We start from the raw sequence: 21,927 nt of genomic DNA on the forward strand, positions 1-21,927 counted from the left end.
TAAGAATAGTGTCAGCGCACAAACCTGTGTATCATTTACTTTCCTCATGCGCACCAACGATTTGGACCAAGAGCGAGGTAGTCCTTATTCCGACTTTGGTGCTCCCTGCTGGATCCATATCTCTTTTAAGTTAAATCTTGCACACTTAGACCCATATTTATACTTTTTTAGCGCCGCATTTGCATCATTTTTTTACGTAAAAGTGGCTCAAACTTACAAAATACAATGATATTTCGTAAGTTTGTGCCGCTTTTGCATCAAAAAGTGGTACAAATGTGGCACTAAAAAGGTATAAATATGGGCCTTAGTATTAGGGTAAAAGCGTGTCTGTTGAAAGTTTATTCAAAGAATTAGCGGTTACAGATTTGCATAAGCTGGATCATTAATCAATAAGTACTATAGGCTTACAAATACAGAGAACTCAGTAAAGTTCTTCTGCAAATCCAGCATAATTGCCCCTTCTAATAAAGGGGTTTCAGCATAAAGAAATCACATCCTTATAAAGGACTTTAGACCAAGGATTTCATACATTTACTACACAAGTACATAGTTCCCAAGATTTTCACCAATAAGTGACAAACAAGAAGAAACATTTCACTATTGAATACATTTGAAGATTTTCTGACCATTCTTCTATGGTAGGTTTGAACATTCCCAGAGTCTATTCAGGTGATCTGACTAATTACATAGGATGTTATTCGGTCCTGACAGTTAGATTGTCTTTGATTAGCAGCAACTTGTTCAGTGTGACTGGGAAACTCTTTTGGCCTCAATTATGAGGCCCTTGCACCACCGTAGCATCACTTTTAGTGACGCTTCGGTGATGCAATGCCCTGAGCCATATTTACAAGTCGACATTAAGCCAATTTTTGTGGCTTAACACCACCTTCTGATTACGGCCCCTTTACATGCATCACTTAGCTTGAAAGGGGTGTGCAATGGGTGTTGCTGTTGGTGTTTCAACGCAACACCCATTGCATTTTGATGCTGCCTCAGATTTACGAGAAACCGTAAACCTGAGGCAGCTCCAAAAATGAGGCCCTTAGTCTTTTCATTGAAAGTCTACAGTTATTTATTACAAAGAAAAAAATAACAGCAAAAATGATCACATGGTATGCTATGATGTCACATCCAAGATGGCAGAAAACACAAAGTTGTCCTACGTTAACATAAGGTTGGTTTCTCATATTTTAAACACTACATTTTAGGAAAAAACAGATCCCACAGTAACTGCATACCGATCAGTACATTTAGAGTGTGGTGTCAATGATTTAGAGAAATGGAAATGGAAAAGGGATGTCAAGTATACAAAAATACTGCCTGAAACAACATTGCAAGAAAGGGAAAGTGGGAGGCCATATTGGGCTTGGGTTATTTACAGGAAGAGCCCCTGGAATCATGCCGGGATATAATTAATCAAGGTCAATATCATAACACCTGGCATATTCATAATACCAATACTTTAGAACTGGTGTATGAAATGACCTAAAGAAACCTGATGGTAGATATATAATTGTTGGTTTACAGATGGCATACAATGTCTATGGGGAAACTTAATAACATAATACCTGACAATTTCATAATACCACTAATTCACAAATGGTATATGCAAAGACTTTAAAAAAACTTAGGGCCTGATTCTAACTCTGGAGGACGGTGTTAAACCGTCCCAAAAGTGGCGGATATACCACCTACCGTATTACGAGTTCCATAGGATATAATGGACTCGTAATACGGTAGGTGGTATATCCGCCACTTTTGGGACGGTTTAACACCATCCTCCAAAGTTAGAATCAGGCCCTTAATATGGATATCTGACAGTTAATTTTTTTTCATAGACGTTTTACGCAATGTCTGTTGGGAAACATCATATTTGAAATTCATGTGGGAGATATGAATTCTAAATGAATGTGATGAAAGAAGGGCCATGGAAATATGTGACCATCATAGAGATAACAAGGGATTTGAATCACAACCAATTTAAACAGAGTCTTGGAGGGAACGTCGTATTTTGAATTTAGAAACTGTGCTGGGGACATAGGTTATAAATGAATATAAAGAATCACAGTGAACCAAAAGGCTTTGAAACATGATGATAGTGACTGCAGAAGAGTGAAGATCTGGCGACATCGTAAAAACAGAAATGCATTGCAATAGATACATAAAACCAAAGAGATGATTTAGAAGAACTCGATAAATGCAGTTTTCTAGTGACACAATAATATCCTACAAACATGAATGCACTGCATTAGATTCTTAAAACTAAATGAAATTACTTAGAAGAAGTTCATATGAGTGTTTTAAATGACACAATAACATGTACTTAACAAATATAATTGTTTTATATGCCTATCATATTTTGCGGTAAGTTTGTGCAATGGATTCACAATGGGGGACCCATTTGCTTCACAAAGACAACTTACCAGGGGTGCACCCCGCCAGCAAGCAGCAGCTGCAAAACTTGAAAAAAAAAGGATAATAAACCATGTTTATTATCTTTTATTTTTCTAGGTTGTGGGGCTGTGGGGGATAACAGGAGTTAGAAATGGGGTCTCTGGTTGGCAGTCAGTTTGCACTCTGCCCAAACAGGGACCCTCACTCTTTACACAAAGTACCTGGTTTGCGTAAAAAATAAAGCCGCACGGACAAGCATGCGTCAGAAAAGTCAGCAATGCGTCAATTCCTTACTCGCAAGTGAGGCAGTGCGTCGTTTCTTTCCTTGTTTGCAAGGCGGTGCGCAGTTTTTCTCTCCCGCAAGAGAGCAATGCATCGATTTCCGTGTGGGACACCTAGGATCCGGGCAGGTTCACAATGATTTTGACACCCAGCGATGATGCATGATAAATCCAGCAGCACTGTGTTGGAAAACCGTGCTGCATGGGGTTTGCTTTGTTTTCAGCAACTGCAAGTGGGTGTTTGTGCTGTTCCTCCAGTTGCAGTGCAGGTGGTGAGTCGTTTTCAGCCATGAGGCGGGTGGTGCATAATTTTTACAGCTGCGTTGCAGGTGGTGCATCAACATTTTCCCTGCAAGGGCTTCATGTGCGTGGATTTCAGTCCTTGTTCTACCAGCTTCACCTTTCAAGCGCCCAGGGACTGGATAGGGCACCACTTGGCAGGGCAGGAGACTCAGCAGAGAGTCCAGGTGCTGGCAAGGGAAGTTTTTGATGGCCCTGAGAATTCAAAACAGGAGCCAAGCTCAGTCCAAGCCCTTGGAGATTCTTCACAAGAAGGAATATACCACAAAGTCCAGGCTTTGTCCTCTTGCAGGCAGAAACAGCAACTACAGGCCAATCCAGCAAAGCACAGTCAGAGGCAAAGGGGCAGTACTCCTCCTCCAGCTCTTCTCCTTGGCAGAGGTTGCTCTTGGTTCCAGAAGTAATCTAAAGTCTGTGGTTTTTGGTCCACCACTTATACCCCTTTGAAGTAGGCAAACTTCAAAGGAAATTCTCTGTTGTTCACAGGATCCGGCCTTGCCCAAGCCTGTCCCCAGACACACACGATGGGGTGGAGACTGCATTGTGAGAGGGCAGGCACAGCCCATTCAGGTGTAAGTAACCACTCCTCCCTCCACTCTAGCCCAGATGGCCCATCAGGATATGCAGGCTACACCCCAGCTCCCTTTGTGTCACTGTCTAGAGGGGATTCACAAACAACCCAACTGCCAGACAGTGAACACACAAGCAAGCAGAGTCACAGGTTGGTTTAAACAAAAAAATTCCTACCTTCTAAAGGTGCCATTTTCAAACTGGCAATCTAAAAACCAACTTCACCAAAAGATGTATTTTTAAATTGTGCATTCAGGGCCACATTACTCAATATTTCTATCTTCTCCCAAATGGAAACTGCACTTAAAAGATATGTAAAGGCAGCCCCCATGTTAACCTATGAGAGGGATAGGCCTTGCAACAGTGAAAACCGAATTTGGCAGTATTTCACTGTTAGGACATGTACAACACATCAATTCACGTCCCACCTTTCTCATACACTGCACCCTGCCCATGGGGCTACCTAGGGCCTATCTTAGGGGTGCCTTGCATGTATTAAAAGGGAAGTTATAGGCCTGGCAAGTGGGTACCCTTCACAGGTCGAATTGACTGGTTCAAACTGCACACAGACACTGCAGTGGCAGGTTTGAGCCATGTTTACAGGGCTACTCAGGTGGGTGACTCAATCAGTGCTGCGGGCCCACTAATAGCATTTGATTTACAGGTCCTGGGCACCTCTAGGGCACTTTACTAGGGACTTACTAGAAAATCAAATGAGCTAATCAGGGATAAACCAATCACCAATACAGTTTACACAGAAAGCATATGCACTTTAGCACTGATTAGCAGTCCTAAAGGCAACAAAAACTGGTCGTGGAAAAAAGGAGGAAGGAGGCAAAACGTTTGGGGATGACCCTGCAAAAAGGGCCAGGTCCAACAACAGGCATGAGGGGGGGTGGTGTGCACTATTGTCAGTGCGCATGTGGGTTTAGCCGACTGTCTCAGGACATCCAAGCCGACATGCGCACTGAGCTGTCTCCAACTTGAGCGGCATTGCCGGCTTGGAGACAGCAGGTACAGGCTCCCAGTCGGTCTGGGAGCACAAATCAAGGGTACTCAGGCCAGGTTTTGGTCATCCAAAGACTACTATCAAGGGACTGGAATTGTCTCCCACTCCACATGATGTAACAATAAAGGATAACACATATGATGCCCATGTCAAACCAAGTCCTGCTTGTCACCTCCCTAAACGTGCATACAGAAAAATGCTGCCATAGGGCAATAGTGTCTAGAACATGTAGAAAATGTGAAAAGTTTAATAAAAATGTTATTCCTGCAGCACAGGGATCACATGATACATGTACGTCAAACGAATCCATAATTAAACCCAGCTAGAGACAAATCAGGTTCCCTTGCAGAAGGATAAATAGCAAGATAAGAGACAATGGTGTATAAGAGATCAGTTATGGCCAGGATGGGTCCTGTGGTATGTTGTAAGCAGCCCGGAATGTCACAGGGACTACATTGGTCTGAAGTGAGAAAGCATCAGTTTTGGTATGACCACAGTCACCCACAGTTGAGTTCAAACACATATTAAAAACTGACCCCTGTAAGAAAAAGTTGACACATGAGGATATTAATGATTTTGTCTGTTATATGATGCCACCCAAGGTGAAAATATTACACTGCATCAACACACTAGCTTTTGTTTGTACTTAAATAGATTTACAATGTTACTTTTGTTATGGCAACATGAATTCACTACATCATTTAACTAGGCAGCACCTCCTCTAAAGCTGTTTAACAAAACACAGACCTAAAAAGAGGAGTGTCTATTGGGCCCTCTAGCACGGACCAGAGGTGACAGGCATTTCGCTCAAGGAAGTGTAGTAACCACCAATTAACTTACCACTATTAAAAACTGACCCCTTTTCTGTATACATGTATATCTGCAGCAGGCACTTTAATCCCAGCGTTTTTGATGGGTAGGGCCTACTGAGTCTCAGCACCTGTAAAGAAAACAAGCTATGCAAAGCCAATAGGTCTTGACTATGGGACCTATTGGCTTTGTCGATTATTGTTAGTCATGCTGCACAGCATCCACAAAGCTAAGAAGCATGGCTAAAGCTTTAGATACAACCAAAAAAAAACACCTGTGTCATTTTGTTAGACTACACATGTGTGATGCACTCATGTACAAAATGACTTGGCAACTTATTTTTTCTTTTTAGTTACCAATCCAACTTAGATTGGTAAATAAAAAGTAAACAATGCACAAAAACATTTTTGAGCAAATGGAGAAAGCAACAAGGGGGTGAAGCAATATGGGTAACCGGGGGCAGAAGCAAGGACTGAGGCAGCTGAAGCAATAAAGTAGGCACAGGTGGGAGACAGAAGCCACACAGCAGCAGAAGTGGGGGAAGCAACAAGGAGAGCATAGATTCAGGGAAGCAACTTGGAGGGGGGTTGAAGAAAACAACGGAGAGCAAAGTAGAGCACTTAGGTGAGGAATTGGGTGGTAGAAAGCAACATGGAGCAAGCTTGTGGGGTGCAACACACAAGCAAAAAAGTAACACGAGGGTAGTGGACGGGAAGAGCATAAGAGAAACATAGGAACCATTGGAGGAGGGGGGAGAGAAGTACATGAGAGAGAGAGAGCTGGAAAACATATACACTCATGCTGCTTGCTAAAAAAAAACAAAGTATTGCCTGAAAAATGAGCAGCGGAAGGACACAAGTAAAGCCGGAAGGACACAAGTAAAGCGTGCATGCTGCAGAGAAACAACGAACACAAGAAGACTAAGGAAAGCCCACACAAGCTTATGAATAAAAAGCAGGCAAAAGAGCATTCCATAAAGCCAACTAATGTTAAGCTATGAGCAGGCTCAAGGCCACTGTATATCAACAATGAGACTCACAGCAAACAGCACATGTGATGTATAGTGGAGAAGGCCTAAAAAGGAGAGTTTAAAGTGGTCCCAAGTGCGCTTCATTTCCGTTATTCCTTTTTAGAAGGGGCTTGATCAGTGTTGGAAATTGAAAAGGTTTACTCTGGATTCTCATAAACTGGTTGTGGTAGAAAGTGTGAGTCAGCAACATGACAGCCTGCGCATTTAAGAATAGTGGCACTCCATCCAATGCAGGCCACTTTTCTTGCGCCCCTCCAACACCACCATGCGTGCGCCGTATTTAAGATACGCGCACCATGGCGGTAGTTAGGGAACTAGCATCACAATTTTTGATGCAGGTTTGGTGTTTTCAAGGATTAGCATAAAAAATGTTGAAGCTAATCCTGCAAAACACATTGAGGCCCATTATAAACAATGGTGTTCCTCCTTTTAATACCTGCTCTGTTCAGGTGTTATAAATGCCGCAACAAATAGTGCAAAGAAAATGTTTAGATTTATTTGCTCTTATTTGCTCCATTTTGTGGCCCCCCTCATGGGGAACGCCCCCCTACAGACACTATGCCTGGTGCAGGCATAATGTGGCGCAAGGGGGGCGTTCCGGCATTAGTGGGGCTAGAAAAAAAAGTCAAAGAAATCTAAAAGATTTCTTTGCGTCATTTTTTCTGCCATTTTTAATGCCTGGTTTCAATGGACCTCTGGGTGCTTTGCAGGATTAGCACCAAATGTTTTGCCGCTAATCCTGCAAAACGCCGAACTGGCATCAAAACTGTTGACACTAGTTTTCTAACTACAGCCATGGTGTGCTATATTCTAAATACAGTGCACACATGGTGGCATTAGGGTGGCACTAAGAGGTGCAAGAAAAGTACTTTTCATAAATCTGCCCTGTAATGTCCTAAGTAACTGAGAATCATTTACAATTGGAGTAACATTGCCTTGTTATCATACTCTTTCATTCTGATAACGAGAAATACTTAAACATCATGGAGCTCTTCCAGTTTATTGAGGTACATTTCAGGCTACCCATGGCACAAGGGCCCAGATTTAAGAAGGCCTAGAGCCTCCTTGCGCCACATTAGCGTACTTTTTTATGATGCTAATGTGTCTCAACGAGGCCAAATTTGCCGTGCAAGATTTACAAAGTGGTGCAATGCATGCATTGCTCCACTTTGTAACCCCTTGCTCTACATTATGCCTGCGCCAGGCACAATGTATGCAAGTGGGCCGTTCCCCCGTTATTGGGACTGCAAAAATGGCGCAGTGGAATCTATGTGATTCCGCTGTGCCACTTCAGCAGCTATTTTTCGTGCCTGCACAGAGCAGGCATTAAAATGGGGCACACCATTATTCTTAATGGGCCCCTATGTACTTTGCAAGATTAGCGCCAACATTTTTGGTGCTAATCCTGCAATGTACAACAATACTGTTGAAAATTATGACACTATTATCCCTAACCTGCACAATGGTGCACCGTATGTTAAATATGGCGCACACATGGTGCTGTTAGGGGGTGCGAGAAAAGTAGCGGTGCATATAATGTCGCACCACTTTTCTTAAATTTGGGCCAAGGTGTTTAGGGGCATATTTATACTCCGTTTGCGCCAAATTTGTGTCGTTTTTTTCGACGCAAATTCGGCGCAAAACTAACGCCATATTTATACTTTGGCGTTAGACGCGTCTAGCGCCAAAGTATGAGTAAAGAGCGTCATTTTTTTGCGTGAACGCCTTCCTTGCGTTAATGAGATGCAAGGTAGGCGTTCCCGTCCAAAAAAATGACTGCGACGCAAATGCGTCGTATTTATACTCCCGGGCAAAAATCACGCCCGGGAGTGGTCGGGTCAAAAAACCCTGCATTTGCGCCTCTTTTTAACGCCTGGGTCAGGGCAGGCGTTAAGGGACCTGTGGGCTCAGAATGAGCCCAGAGGTGCCCTCCCCTGCCCCCAGGGACCCCCCCTGCCACCCTTGCCCACCCCAGGAGGACACCCAAGGATGGAGGGACCCACCCCAGGGACATTCAGGTAAGTTCAGGTAAGTATAAATTTGTTTTTTTTTTATATATTTTTTTTGGCATAGGGGGGCCTGATTTGTGCCCCCCTACATGCCACAATGCCCAATGACCATGCCCAGGGGACATAAGTCCCCTGGGCATGGCCATTGGGCAAGGGGGCATGACTCCTGTCTTTACTAAGTCAGGAGTCATGTAAATGGCGTCTGGGCGTCGTTAAAAATGGCGCAAATCGGGTGGAGGCGATTTTTTAGCGTCAACCTGACTTGCACCATTTTTAAGACGCCCTAACGCCATTTTCCCCAACGCCGGCGCTGCCTGGTGTACGTGTTTTTTTTCCACGCACACCAGGCAGCGCCGGTCTGCTAGCGCCGGCTAACGCCATTCAATAAATACGGCGCCCGCATGGCGCTTCAGAATGGCGTTAGCCGGCGCTAAACTTTTTGACGCTAAACTGCGTTAGCGCAGTTTAGCGTCAAAAAGTATAAATACGGCCCTTAATTATTTAGTCGAGCATTGGTAAGCACTTGTAGTGATTAAAAACGATAATCATTCGTACGAGAGTAGAAATAGGACTTAATTATTTTGTAACCTATAAAGTGAGAGAAAGTGATTCAGCAAATACACTCATGATCGGGATTCGAGGGGAGGTAGTAAAAACGCGTTTATTTTATTAACCTATCAGTAGTGGCAGTTTTTACAGAAGGACTAGAGTAGGGAAAAACGTTAAAAGGTTTGCGTTATATGGAAAATTGGATAAAAAAAATGAATGGGCCCTAACCGAAACGTTAACTATAAGCCAGTACTGTTCGGTCTGTGGTCTGAATAACCGTATATTTTCGTAGGTGCGTAGCAAATACATCTGCATATCTACGCAGCTACATATATTTGCAGCGTTTCTGAAAAGATTGTCAGTGTATACCAAATGCGATCAAGCGATCAACACAACAGCACAGGGTTACCACATACTATAATGTTCATGTAAAGTGCGTCATTGTTCTGTTCTTGTCATTGAGTTGCTCTCTTTATGTTTTACTGAGAATGAGTTCTGTGCCAATGGATATTTCTGATACTATTTTATGTGTCGTTGGTGCACTCTAGTGGTCGAATGTTATATTTTTCGTGTCATATACAATGAAATAGTCATTTTTGTTGTGTTTTTCGCAACACACTTGGGCCCAGATTTATACTTTTTTGAGGTCAAAAGTTTAGCGCGGACTAGCCATTATTTAACACCACTTGGGCATCATATTTATACTAGGATGCTGGGTGGCGTCATTTTTCCCCACATTAACCATTGCGCCTTGTCATAGGGCAAAATTATTTTAACGCTGGGAAAATGACTCTAACCCGTTTTATGACACATATACATATCACAAATGCCCACAATAACATCAAATACGACGCTAATGGAGAAGACAGTGCAAAGGAGAGGCAAAATGGAGCCAGAAAGCCAGGAGAGACCCCAGGGAGACCCTAATCAAACTGGAATCAGCCAGGAGGACACAGACAAGACCCAGGGGAGGGAGAAGAAAAAGAGAGTGTTGTTTCAGTGCAGAGAAGCATGAAATACTGGTGAGAGAGGTGACAGAGCAGCAACATCAACTCTTTGTCACCTCAAAATTTGCAATTGGAAGGACAGAGGCAATTTGGCAGCAGATAGTAGACAAGATTACCAGTGTGGCAGAGGTCAGGAGAACTGTAACAGACTGCAAGAAACGCTGGCATGACTGCAAAGGAAGGACAAAGGAAAAAATGGCAAGGAACAAGAAGGCAGCACTGCAAACTGGAGCTGGGAGTCCAGCACCAGAAAAGGACTTGGACGAGATGGAGGAGATGGTTGCAGCGGTCATTCCGAAGGAACTTGTCACAGGAATCATAGGACAGGACAGCGCAGACTACCAGGAAACACCACAAATGCAGGGTAAGTTGCATGGGGAAAATTTATGCTAAAATGTCAAGTGCAAGAAGGGGGAAGCACATAGGAGTCACACAATGCATGTCAAAGAAGCTCAGAGGGACACACTGCACATGAAGCAAGTTGCACCATGCTGGCATAAGCTACATATGTACCTACACCTTGGTAATGCCATGCACCATAACACATACACAACCTGGACATATGTCGATCACCAGGCCTAAATACCTACATGTACATATGCAGCAGAGGGATGGATTGCATGTATAATCACTGTGCCTCTGGTTGTGTCATCACAACACCCCTTGTATATAGTTATATCAACCCTACCAACATGACCAAGACTTCAGAGACTAGATACTCAGTCAATGCCATTCGTGGGGTAATGTTATGGTGGTGTTCTTTGCAGTAACACCTTGCAACTGCCTTGCTTTATTGCCCAAACACATGTGTGCTGAATCTGACAGCACTCATGTCATTGCAACTGTCCTAACAGTACCCAGACATGTGCCGGTAGCACCACTACCCTACACATTGATAACACATCCACATAAGGCATCCACCACTCCATCATGAAGTCAGGATGCCCCCTGGGTGCAGGGTACAATGATCTGAACATGTACTGGGGGAATAGTAGGCTGGTCCTGAATCATTGGTAACATGCCACTACCCAGACCAACTAAACTGGTGTAGTGTTGAACCACACATCTTGATGCTGAGCACAAATGTGTCACTACAGAAAATATGCACCACAGATAGCAAACAGTAGGTCACAACAGTCACAGGCTGAGCCCACAACTACTCTGACACAACCACGAGGGACACATATGAATGTGTAAATAAACACACACATACAACACATGGGTATGACTGTGAACATAATGGTGTATAATTCCTCATTGATGGGCAGGGATGGTGCATGGGCAAGCTCAGTGTTGGTAAGACTGCCAGTGCAGTGTTCCCTTTGCATTTGGCAGTATGAGTCACACGTTGGGATGGCGGGTGGAAATCTTTATGCCCATGATAGCTCTGTGGGGCACTTAGCACAACATTGTTGATGGATCAAATTGTGTAAGTGCGGTGCATTGGGTGTGACAGGACGTGCTGCACTTAGCCCTACAAATCAGGCAGTGGAAAGGGAAAAGGGCCAGAGCATGGGACCCCCTGCACTGCCCATGCCAGGTGCATGGGCTGTGAAGGGGCATCCATGGGGCACACCACATCACCACCAACCTTTGCATGGGGTTTTCACCACCATGCAAAGGCTGGTGGAAATGCGGAAACAGACCTGGAGGATAGCATTGAACGTAATACTGGTCTGGTGTCACAGGACAGCTGGCATTGCCAGTCTGTAAGCTGCTGGAAACCTGCCAGTGCCAGGCCATTGGCCCAGGAGGCATTCCCCATAGATAACAGTTGACACTACCACCTGTGCTGTTGACTCACACAATGCATGTCAAAGAAGCACAGAGGGACACATTGCACTTGAAGCAAGTTGCACAATGCTGGCGTAAGCTACACATGTACCTACACCTTGGTAATGCCATGCACCATAACACATACACAACCTGGACATATGTCGATCACCAGCCTAAATACCTACCTGTACATATGCAGCACATGGGATGGATGGCATGTATAATCACTGTGCCTCTGGTTGTGTCATCACAACACCCCTTGTATATAGTCATATCAACCCTACCAACACGACCAAGGCTTCAGAGACTAGGTACTCAGTCAATACCATTCGTGGGGTAATGTCATGGTGGTGTCCCTTGCAGTAACACCTTGCAACTGCCTTGCCTTATTGCCCAAACACATTTGTGCTGAATCTGACAGCACATAAGTCATTGAAACTGTCCCAACAGTACACAGACATGTGCCAGTAGCACCACCACCTCGCACATTGACAACACATCCACATAAGGCAGCCACCACTCCATCATGAAGTCATAATGCCCCCTGGGTCCAGGGAACAATGATCTGAACATGTGCTGGGTAAATAGTAGGCTGGTCCTGTATCACTGGTAACATGCCACTACCCATACCAACTAAACTGGTGTAGTGTTGAACCACACATCTTGATGCTGTACAGAAATGTGTCACTACAGACAATATGTACCACAGATAGCAAACGGTAGGTCACAACAGTCACAGGCTAAGCCCACAACTACTCTGACACAACCATGAGGGGCAGATATGAATGTGGAAATAGACACACACATACAACACATGGGGTATGACTGAGAACATAATGGTGTATAATTCCACATTGACGGGCGGGGGATGGTGCATGCCAAGCCCGGTGTTGGTAAGACTGCAAGTGCAGTGTACCCTTTGCATGTGGCAGTATGAGTCACATGTTGGGATGGCGGGTGGAAATCTGTCTGCCCATGGTAGCTCTGTAGGGCACTTAGCACAACATCGTTGATGGATTAAATTGTGCCAGTGCCAGTTTTGGGGTGACAGGACGTGCTGCACTTAGCTCAACAAATCAGGCAGAGGAAAAAGAAAAGGGCCAGGGCATGGGACCCCCTTCACTGCCCATGCCAGGTGCATGGGCTGTGCAGGGGCACCCATGGGGCACACCACAGCACATGACCACCAACCTTTGCATGGGGTTTTCACCACTATGCAAGGGCTGGTGGAAATGCAGAAACAGACCTGGAGGGTAGTATTGAATGTAATACTGGTCTGGTGTCAAATGACAGCTAGCATCGCCAGTCTGTAAGCTGCTGGAAACCTCCCAGGCCATTGGTCCATGGGGCATTCTCCACTGACAACAGTTGACACTACCACCTGTGCTGTTGGGGGTGGTCAGTCAAATAGACAATGGCAGTCAGGTGCCCATAGCACTGATGCACTTGAAATGTGGGACCAGTATGACTACCTGTAGAATCACCAGAAAACTAGCTTCAGGCTCTGACCTAAGTTCAAATCGTGTTAACTGGCTATGTCCATAGACTCATTTACCATCAGGCACTGTCACATGCATAATGATGTGCACAGAAGAAATTTAATAGCCATGCTGGGCATCCCTGGGTCTACTCCTGTGCCTGTGTTAAATTAGCTGTACTGCCACCATGCTGCATCTCATGTATCATAGTGCAAGGAGGGCTGCATTGAGGGGGAGGACATAGGTGTGTATGAAGGCGAACCCATCTGCACAGACAGAAGTTGAAATTGAACCCTGCTAGGTCCATGAGTGCTGTGCAATGTAGCACACATACACATACATTAACATGAGGAGTTATCAATGGTAACAAGAGCATAGTGTACTGGCAATGCTCGGGTGGTGCAAGGTCTCAACACCGTATGGGTGTATGTGAAAAATGTAAGACTGGACAGGGGAAATTGCCATGTGTGGCGCTGTGTCATGAGCATAGTAACACCCATTGCAAGGCCTCACCATGCAAATGGGTGCATATGGAGGGTTGACAATGTCAAGATGGTGTCAAGACACAAAAAAAAATACATCACACCTAGAAGATATAGGTGCTATCTAGAAGATAGTTGTGCCAACTGGGCTACCCTTCATGTGACAAGCAGGTGGGGCATAGGGCTGATAGACTGCAACCATGATGTACAGGAACAATGTTTGGAAACTAAGATGACAATGCGCCTCCAATAGCAAGTCAGTGATGTGACATATCAACTGCCACAACACAGATAGACTCATTTTACACCATCTCATTGCAGAGAATGATGGCACTCCTGTGAATCTGCCTGTCCTGGAGTACCCTGATGACCTGGATGACCAGCTGACAACCATCAGCCAAGAGACTATCCAAGAAGTCCTCATATCCCTCCAGACACCACCTCCATTCGCAAGGAGGAGTATTAATGTAGAAGCCATCCCAGAAGCCCCACCTAACACCCCAATAGTACAACCTGCCAGCACTGACACAGCTGAGGACTCTCAGGACTCAGGGACCCGCTTTGAGAGGACAGTGGTAGAAGTCCAACGGGAGCTGGCCAAGGAGGTGTGGGTGGGATGTAAACGATGGCAGCAAGCCTAGAGGGTATGCGCACGTGCATTGTTATGGCCACGGAACCGACTGCAGCCAAACGAGGCACACACTCCCCAATGCATGTAGTCCAGAAGTGTATGAGGGACATAGCTACTGCCATGAGTGAGAGGCCACAACAACTGCTCTCCCAAACTGGCAGCAGCGGGATTGAGGACAAGCTGGACTCCGTGCACTGGGAAGTCGCCTACCTCAGGGCAGACATGGCTGTCTACCACAGGGATGTTGCTGCTATCCTCAAAAATCAGCAGCTCTTCCTTTCTGCAGTGATGCCATATGGAGTTCCACCGATGACAGCTACCAGGACCTGGGAATCCACATCTCCAACCACTGAAGGGTGTGGCACCCTCTACCTCCCCACCACCACCACCATCATGGGCAGAGGAGACAACACATACATCGGAGGATGAAGATGTGGAATAGATCATCTTCACCCGTAGGAGTTCCCGATAGCACTAGCCCATGTCACCTGGTCAGTGTTTTCCTCTGTCTTGTGCTTGACATCATGCCAGTGTTAGCACAGTTGGAGATATGTACTCTTCACTGACACACTGTTGACCTTTCTGCTATGGACTGCAATTGTATCTCACTTTTCAATTGGCAATTCATGTTCTCCTGCACTGAACAACACTTTACCCAAGCATGTCCCATGACATGTCCCTCAACCCTGGACTTGCGTTGTGTCACAATTGTATGGATTTCACTAATGGAGTCACAGACCTGGACATTGTAAATATTGTAGTACGACACTTGTAAATAAACACCACCTGCCCAACCAGCATGTCTTTGTGTATTGTAACATATCTACTACGCTTAGGAATTGCGATATGTGTAACATGTCTTTAGACACAGAGGCCCTCATTCTGACCTTGGCGGTCTTTTCGCGAGACCGCCGAGTTACCGCCGCGGTGAAGACCGCCGACCGCGGCGGTATGCCGCTGTGCGCATTCCGACCGCTGGGAGCGTTCCGCCGGGAAACCGCCAGCAGCCACACTGGCGGTCGGCGGAAAAGTGGAGACTGGTCAACCTCCACCGCCACGCTAGCAGAACACCGCCCACAGAATTACGACCCACATATCTGTGTGGCGGTCTTCTGTTGGCGGTGTTCTGTTGGCGGTCACCTCCCCATGGCTCCCGTCGCCTCCCGGAGGACCAACACACAAGGTAAGTTGACCGTCCGTGAGGGGAGGGGGGTGTTGTGTGATGTGGGCGTGCATGGGGGTGTGCGTGTGAGTGTGTAGAGGGGGTGTGTGAGTGCGTGTATGCGGGCGGGGGGTGCTACTGTGTCTATGGGTAATGTGTGCTGTTCGGCAGGTGCGCATGTCTGCATGTATGTGTGCGGGTATGTGTCCCCGTTGTGTATGTGTGTGTAGGGGGTGTGTATATGTGCATGTTGGGGGTGTGTGCATGTCGGGGTGCATGTATGTGCATGTCGGGGTGGGGGTGGGGAGGGGGTTCGTACCACCTCTGGGGGGTGGCAGGGGGGTGGAGGGTGTGGGGGGAGGACTCGGGTGGGTAGTGGGGGGTGGGGGAGACCCCTATCAGTGCCAGGGAAGGAATTCCCTGGCCCCGATAGTGCTTACCGCCATGGTTCGCATGGCGGTTCCCGACCGCAAGAAACCGCGGCGGTAGGCAGGGTCATGATACCGTTGGCGGTCTTGGGACGACCGCCGGGCCGGAGTGCGCAAACTCCAGCCCGGCGGTCATGACCGCCGTGGCGGTCGGAGTGGGGAAGTGGCGGTCGATCGCGGCGGTGACCGCCGCGGTCAGAATGCCATTTTTCTGACCGCCGGTCTGTTCGCGGTCCGACCGCCGCCTCTCCGCCGACCGCCAGGGTCAGAATGAGGGCCAGAGTGTCAGTACAAGACTGCAGGAATATGGGGGCACATTTCTACGCACAAGGTTCCTACTTCGTGAACGACTATGCTGGTCTCATCCCCTACAAGCAATTCACTGAGTATGTCAAAAATGTTCAACACATGTATGCTTCACCCACTACATATGGCAGAAATGGCTCTGAAACAGTTCTCGGGCAATATCGCCAGCTAGGAATACCAGTAGACCACATTGGTGTGAAACAGAGGTACTTAACTTCATCTGTAATTGCCACTGGTCAGTTTAGCATGATAGATATAAAATGTAGGCTGTTGTCAGATGTGCCATAATGCCCAACATTCCTACACAGGACCCAAGCAATGACAGCGGAATTACCACACCTACATGTCCAATACAAAGTTAACATAGGTTACCTTGAGTGGTGGGTACACTGGATGGCAGATGCATAGACAAGTAGATATGTTGTAGCTGCCAATGTGACAGCTCAGTTGTAAACAGGTGATGAACATGTCAACAGAGGGATTTGGAGGCAGGATGGAATCCCTAGGCCAACTCGCAAGTTTCACTGTTCACTCATGGGAAGACCCTGAGACAGCAGCATGTGACACATGAAGTAAGGGAGTACCCAAAGATTTTTATTACAATTAAACTAAACTAATAAGAATGAAGAAAACCTATCCTAACCTAACCTAAACTATCCTAACTATACTTAACCAACAACTACCCTATGCTAAACTTACCTGACACATTTAACAACACACTCTAAACATTGTTACCCCCATCCCCCTTATGTTACGAGACACATGCAGGACAACATATACTAAACTACACATACACTAACTATATCTAAATATATATTTTTTTTTAATTTATATTTTTTTTTTATTTGTTTTTTCAACACATGTATGCCCCAACATTACCCCCACCCACCCACAAAGTAACATGTAAAAAGTAGAAAACCCACCCTAAACCCATTAATCCTAACTAAACTACTAACCTACTCTAACCTAACACTAACCCCCTAAAACCCACAATAAAACATTCAAACAAATGAGGAGGGAGGGGACAGAACTGGGGGTGAGAGTTTCAAAGCCAATCACAGCTTGCCCCTCTTGAATGTTTTTTCATAAACCTCAGTCTTTTTGTATTTGCTGCCACCTCCTTCTCCAAACCGTCCAACCTTTTCAGAACCAGTGGCACGTCTCTCTAAAGATCTGGTCCATGGCATAAGGTGGTGAGGGCTCTGAACAGATGTGGACTGTGTTACAACTGGGGCTCTGTAGCTGTGGTGCCAGCTGTTCCCCCCTGCACAGTTGTGGAGCTTGGTCTCCTCTGTTTGGCCACTGCCAGTGTGGGACCTCCTTGGGTGAGTACCCACCATTCCTCGGTTGTTCTCTCTGTGCGACAACGGTGTGCCATCCTCAGGAACCTAGATTCCACTGCCAGAATATGTCTATAGCAGACTGCCCTCTTCTGGAATGCCTGAAGTTCCTCATTGCTCATGTTGGCAACTGTTAAATTGAGACAGGCAACCATCAATGTCAGCATTGTGTGGAGTACGTACAGATTATTGGCTTACGCTCTACAACTAATTGCACATGCACTCCAACTCACATTCCGGGAAAGACAATGACCCTGATAAATGCAACGACAATGCTGCCTTAGCATCATTTCATTGACAACAAAGCGAAGCACAAGATTAGGAACCAACCCAAATTAGATGTGCACTGATTTTGTGCTAAATGTAATAATGCAAAGGCAGCGTAAACTTCACATAGATCGGGCCCACATTTCCTCTCATTTGTGTCAATTTTCAACCATACATCCCCAGTATCTGAATATGTTATTGGGAGTATGGGATGCAGTTGGTAACCATAAGGAGTAAGGGCTGTTAGATACACATGCAAGCTTGATCAATATGACTGTCACCTACACTGTGAGCATCACATCTACCTACAAATTTGGTATTCCTCTCCCCCTGTGCCTTAGGGGGGATGGCCATGCAATCTATCATCTCAACTGTCCTGGTCATCCACCAAGGCATGCCCACAAACATGGAGTCAGGGAATGGACCATATGTTAGGAGGGCTGCCAACTAGGAAGCTTGTAACCATAGATCCATCACATCTACATTCATGTGTCCAGGTGTTTACACCCATCATACAATTCCTTAACACCCATATCCATGCCAGCACACATCTGGCCTTGACCTGCATGCACTCCTATTACATTCCACATAAGTGTTATATAGATGAAGTGCAAAATATGGAGCGCCATGCTGGGGGACAATTGCCCACCTAGTCCTTCATATACAGTACAATACATCAATGCACCAAATTGGGTTCAAAATGGTGCATGACTGTGTTGTGAGAATGACGGAGTGCCCCAGTGCCAATATTCTCACAGCGTTGCAGTTCTTAGTCACAATTGGCCCTACATGTGGCTTGTCATCACCTTGGTTACACGATGCTGCCCATTGAGTACCACAAGCCTCACTAGATATGACCCTCTGCTCATACAGGGGGAACATTTAAATGGGACACAATGTCACCATCCAGCCCACTTTGATATCTGATCATTGACAGCTTATCACATCTAGCATTGTGTGCAACACACATAACTCACTCACACCAAACCCTGGATTACTTCACAGGACACACATTATCACACTTACTGGATACATCTGTGTCCTCAAATCTTGCCACTTTGCCGATGGTGCAGGGGGCAGGTCCACCTGTCACTACTAGTGGACAACAAATTACAGTGTGTTCTATTTCAGAGGAGTGAGCTAGTTATCCTGGTGTAAAACAGTGCAACAGACACACCGCTACAAACTCAAGATGACACTGACACTCAAGTGAGTGAGAGCCACACATCTGCACACTTACACTGGGCCTGAGACTCATGTAGTGGTACACCCTGCAACAATCATATGTGGCTAATCTATAGAAGATGGAACTCAATGGTATGAGGGGGAGTTGTGTGGCAAATACATGACACTACCCTGGTGCTTTGCAAGACAATTGACTCAGGTATTCAAGCTTGTCCTGCAAGGCACCCAGAAGCACTTTGTGATGGACATGCGTCTCAATTATTAGTCTGCAATTATCATGTGTTGAGTAATTCATGATTGATTTAGCAAATTTGTCTGATGGTATCGAATGCCCAATTACATTGCACCCTAAGGCGGGTAAGCCCCCTTTGCTAACATGATGGCAGGGATCATGTGTGTGAAATGATGACAATGAAGCACTCTACATGCATTGCCCTACTTTGTTGACACAATTCAGGTAAATATGGTAGGCTGGCGGTGTATTGGGATATCATACATGACACTGTGCTGGGGCACAGGTGTCACCATGTCCCCTGAAATGTGTAACTCAGTGATGGTTGTGCATGACTCACCAGACATCTGACCTGCATTGGTATAATGGTAGGACATGTGGACTCCATGTCTAGACTGGCGCAGTTACACTTCATTCTGGTTGCATGCAACCTGTCCACAAGCATTGCATGCACCACTCAAACACATCTGCTACTGTCATTCAAGAGCGTAAATAGTATGCTAATGGGAGACTCACCAACAGGGCCACCGATCTCCACACCAAGATGAACAAGCAGATCCTGCTCCCTGACCACCAGATCTGCCCAGCGATGCTTCAGCTGGTGCTTATTCCTGGTGCTCCAAAATACCCTCTTCATGTGGTGGACCACCTTGCCCCACCACAGCCACCTTGCCTCGGTCTGTTAACCTTGTATTACCCGGCCCCCCATCTCCAACATCAACAGCAGGTAGTGTGCTACTAGCCACACAAAGCCACCCAGACCCTCCTCTCCCATCCTCCCCCTACCAGACATATTATCACAGTTCAGGTTGACCACAAGAACTTAAGTAAAAAACTAAAATGACTATAAAGAAACCTTAAGCCCAATAACTAATCTGAACAAACCCAACTTAACAACTATCCCGGACAGACACCCCACAGTACAAGTATAATTAAACACAAAAAACACACAAATTTACAAACACTGGGACAAAGTACAGACAAAAATAGATAAAACACGACAGGAGGGACACCACAAGATACAAAATGCAGGAAAATTATACCACCAACTCCAGGACACAACCACACAGTCAAAAGAGGCACAGACTGTAAAAAGAAAGTGAAAGTACACCCACTGTACCATGCTTGTAAACAGGATTTCCTATTACATCACTTCCTGTACCCGTGCATTGTGTTTTCTGTTATGTGTGTATTTATATGATGCATGTGATATTTGTGTGGATATTTTACACGCAGGACATACGTGCATCGTTTTTATTGACACATTACTTTTATGCATCAAATTCACTGAAAATCAGCATTGAGAAGAGTGCAAAGGTGGAATTCACGCTAAGGGCCCACTTGTCATTTACTTTGGGTTTGCGGATGTTTTAGACACATTTGCGTCAATTTTTTACCTCAATTAATGATTGCGTGATTTTGTTCTATTGTCTATGGATGCACCCTGTATCAACATACAAATGACATGGGCTGTGCTGCAGTGTGGCATATTGTGTATGACCACATGTGGTAGTCCATGCAACAATGTGATGAGGGTGTGATTGGTCTGTTACACCGATGTGTGTGTTACAGAGTCAACAGCATGCAAATTGTTGCACATTGTGCATATGTATGCATGTGTAGCAACAGTGTATCAACATATGTATGGCAGTCAGTACAATGCAATAGTTCTGGTTTGTGATTGTGAATTGTGTTTACTTATGTGATGTGTGAAGTTGTCTTTCAGAGCATAACATTTTAGACAACATACACAGCTCAGGCATTGTTGATGATGGCTGAACACAGCTACCTAGGAAATGTTCCCCGTCAACTGTCTCCGTATGTGGATTTGGAGTTTATGGTGACTTGTGTGTGGCCTACACATATGTCTGACATGTGTACATCTATGGTACATACTGTGTATGACACACTCTGCCTACATTCCACCCAGATGATGTATTGACCACAAATGTTTGATTAAACGCATTACATTTAGCATTTTGTGTGGTGGACCTGCAGCCCTAGCTGCATATGTTCTCATCTATACTGATGTGCATTCCACAGACGTGTCCGTGCAAAGTGTGAGGTCATGTGTACCCTGTGTCAGGATTGGGCCCCATGGCAGTGGCAGGACTGATTACCATGGATGTATTGTGCAGGCCCAAATTCTTCAATTGCTTGTCATACCAGAGCTAATCATGATGACCATTGTTACCAGCGATGTCCCCCCTTGTCACACATGCTCCATGCAGCCATTGCAACTCTCTCACTGAGTTGTGACAGTGTTCTGTTCCAACATTTCAAATTGTTGTCATCCACAGCTTCATGTGTGGGGCCCCTGTTTTCTTCCTATTTGGACATGTTGTAGTTGTGTGAGATGAGCTATTGATGAACAAGTTGGCTACGTGGATGTAATTCACATGTTGTGTGTCCTTCAGTTGTCACATTCAAGTGATGATGCTATTTGTGATGTGTCTGATAGTATTGGTACAATTGTACATATCACATGTGATGTTGCAACAGTACTTTTCAGATTAGTATATGTAACATGCTCCCTGAGGTTAGACTCACAATCTTAAGGTATATGTTGTGGTGATTGAAGAGACCAAAGCAGGATTGTTTGAGTAAGTGAGGTGTTTATTTACTAAATGTACAAGGTATGTTAAGTGATTCTTAAGTGAAGAAGTTATCAACTATGTGCT

Source organism: Pleurodeles waltl, chromosome 5, assembly GCF_031143425.1.
Source record: "Pleurodeles waltl isolate 20211129_DDA chromosome 5, aPleWal1.hap1.20221129, whole genome shotgun sequence".
Lineage (NCBI taxonomy): Eukaryota > Metazoa > Chordata > Amphibia > Caudata > Salamandridae > Pleurodeles > Pleurodeles waltl.